Raw genomic sequence first — 3,388 nt, forward strand, 5'->3', positions numbered from 1 at the left:
ACCCAGCCCTGCTGAACCCAGCCCTGACAGACCCAGCCCTGCTGAACCCAGCCCTGCCAGACCCAGCCCTGCCAGACCCAGCCCTGCTGAACCCAGCCCTGCCAGACCCAGCCCTGCCAGACCCAGCCCTGCTGAACCCAGCCCTGCCAGACCCAGCCCTGACAGACCCAGCCCTCAGCTCTTTGGTGTTTCTCTGGAGATAAAATCTTTCCAAATTTGTGCAGGTCCTGGAGCTGGGGGATTCCAATCCTGTCAGTGCCACAAGGAAGGGCAAGATACAAAATATTCCTGCCTGGAGCCCTCTGTGGGACACCATCAAAATGGGGCAGGAACTCGGTTCTGAGCCCTCCAACAAGCACAGGGAGCAGCTCTGGAGTGCAGGAGGGATCTGGGATCCATGCTGTGTGCACCTGGGTGTCCCTTTCACAGGAAATGTTCCTTTAATCCCCGGATTCCTGCTCCTGAGCCACCTGCAGTGACATCAGAGATGCTATGGATGCACAGCCAGGGATTTGGGAGAGCCACAGGGCAGGGAAAGGCCTGGACGGCACCGCTACCATTCTGCAGCAGAGGAACAGGAAAATCCTGGGGCTGTCTCCTCTAGGCAGGGGGTTCCCTGAATGCTCTGGGCTTTCCTGGTTCATTCATCCACTTTGGCACATTTTAATTCCTCAATGTCAGCAAATCTGTGCCTGCCTGCACCCAAATTCACAAACCACACCTCTGCACCTGGTCCCTGCAGCTCTCTCTGCTCCAGGCTCAGAACAGTTGGGAGATATTGATTAAAACCCCTTTTGTTCCTGTAGTTCAGGAGAGTGGAGGATAAAAGGGCAGCTTAAAGGGCCTTTCCTGGAAGAAGACACAAAATTGAAGAAATTCAGGGATCTACCTAAGGGTGAACATTTGTTTCATTATTGTAGGGCTGCAGGGACTGGATTGAAGGGACAAATGGGATGATTGAGGGTGTTGAGCAGCACAGGCTGGAGGAGCTGCTGTGGTGTTAATGAACCTCCTTCTGTTCCCCAGGGAAGATCTCTGTGCCTGGACATGACTCAGAAATGCTGGTGGGAAGGAAAATTTGAATGCAATATAGAAGATTTTTGTATATCCCTGCAGTGCTTCAGGAGAGAAGGGAAAATTTGCCTTAGAATGGACCAGAGACTGCACTGAGTCCCTGTCAGAGCTTTGCTGACAACAGCCTTTGGAATATTGTAATTAACTTTAACCCATGTTAATGAGGTAGAAAAAACAAAGGGGAAAGAAATGAAATGTTTTCACCTGCTTCCAAGAGAGGAGCAGCTCTTCCCTTATTGTTTTGGAAGGAATTTCTCCCTCTCAGATTAAAGGTTCATTTTCCAGCACACCAGGATGGGATGTGTGAGCTCACAGAGAGGGAATTGTGAGGATAACTGTTCCCATGGATGCAGGCAGAGGAAAAGGTGGAATGAGAGGAAAGAAGCAATGTGCAATTAGAGGAAATTTTTGCAATATTGACAAGCCAGGGCTGTCTAATAATTAATTTGTCTGTGCCCAGGCAGCACCTAGAATTACAGGACATTCAAACTTCTGTTTGCCTGCTCCAGAGCTGCTGTTCTTGGTATTCCATGGGGATGAATCTCATGTTCCTCTGCCTGGGAAGGTGATTCCTCTCAGCTCCTGTTCCAGCTTCCTGTCAGGCAGCAGCAGTCTCCAGGGGATCCCCAAAATCCCAAATCCCAGAGGGGCTGGGCTTGGCTCTGTGCTCAGGACAATTCCGAGGGGTAGAAATGCAACTGATCCTCCTGGATTTCCATCCTGCACTCCATCCTCAAGGCATGGAATAATTCCCTGAGGAATGATTGGGCCATCAGCTGGCAGGGCTCCGAGCAGGGAATTGTCTTCATATCTGACCATGTAGGGAGTGAAGGTCGAGAGTCCCAAAGTGTTTTAATAGGAAAACAACTCAAAATCCATATCCTGCATCCAGGGAAGGGAAATCCTCATCCTGCATCCAGGGAAAGTTTGCATTTGTGAGCACTGGGAAGAGCTCAGGGCTGCTCAGTGCACGGAGAAACTGCTCCTTATATTTTAAATCCTACAAGAATTCGGAGTTATAGCTCAGAGAACTCCTGGAAATCCTAACTGGGGTCTGAACTTACAGGTAATGAGGAAAACCATGCATTAAAAAATGTATGGAAAGGACCTTTGGGATGTGTCTCTGCTTTTCCTGAGGAGACAAAGTGCTTAACGGAAAAGAAAAACAAAACTCAGTTATGACAGAGGTGATATCCCTTCCTGTTTGCCAAAAGAAAAGCAAAATCAATGGGTCTGAAAGGGCCAGGAGGAATATTTCATCATCTGAAAGGGAAATCCATAAAAACTGGGGAATTCTGACTTTAAACACAACATTTAAACTGTAACACTAAGATAAATCTACATGGAAAGAAGAGCTTTGTTTTCTATAGAAAGGCAAGATTTAGAAGGCATTTGCTGATTCCTGGTTATGATAAGACAAATACATAAACACATAATACAAATACATAAAGATTTTTTAGTGCTGATCTCCTCTGTCCAAAACTTAATTTAAAGGAGATGGAAACAACTCTGTGGAAAAAGCAAACAAAATAACAGAGAAAAAAGGACTTTTCCTCCTGTTCCAGGTGTGCAGAACACCTGGGGAAAGTTTCCACACTGTCCATGGAGGTAAAAGTTTGGTCAGCCATATAAAATCCTCCCTGACATCTTTCTTTATGCCCCTTCTTCCTGCTGGGAGGTGTTTTCTGGAATTCTCCTTTCTCTTTCCAACTGAAAGCTGATCAGAAGAAGAGAAAACAAGACTTAGAAACATTTCAGATGACAAAAAAAAAAGAAATTAAAATGTCAGACCAGTGTCAAGGACTTTTACACATCATATTCCTGCTTTTCCAGACTAAGGAAGGTGGGAATGGGGATCAGGGTTATTAAAGCTGAAACCACAAGGAGCTCCTGGAAGTTTTCTGCTCTCTCATTTGGTGGTGCCACCTGGGAATATGAATGGAATTAGGAACTCCTCGTGCAGGATGGATGTTCCACTGATGTTACAGGACATCATCCATGGTTTGTTCCCCTTTTTCCACGTCTCCTCCATCTTGAACATCTTAAATTCATCTGGAGACGCTTGGAACGTGCGGGAAACTCCGGGATTTGTACAGCACATTTGGCCGAGACCCTGGACAGCATCAGCCTCATCCCAGGGTTTTTTGAGCTTCCCAGCCTGGTGCAGAAAGGCTGAAGATTATTTCTGACGTAAACAGAGCCTCTCACCACTTCTTGGTTTGGAAAGAAAACCAAAGGGAATTTCTGGCACAATCCAGAGTGAGACATAATTTTGTGATGACCTCTCCCAGCTCCATCCCTTTGCTTGGCACCA

Source organism: Parus major, chromosome 13, assembly GCF_001522545.3.
Source record: "Parus major isolate Abel chromosome 13, Parus_major1.1, whole genome shotgun sequence".
Classification (NCBI taxonomy): domain Eukaryota; kingdom Metazoa; phylum Chordata; class Aves; order Passeriformes; family Paridae; genus Parus; species Parus major.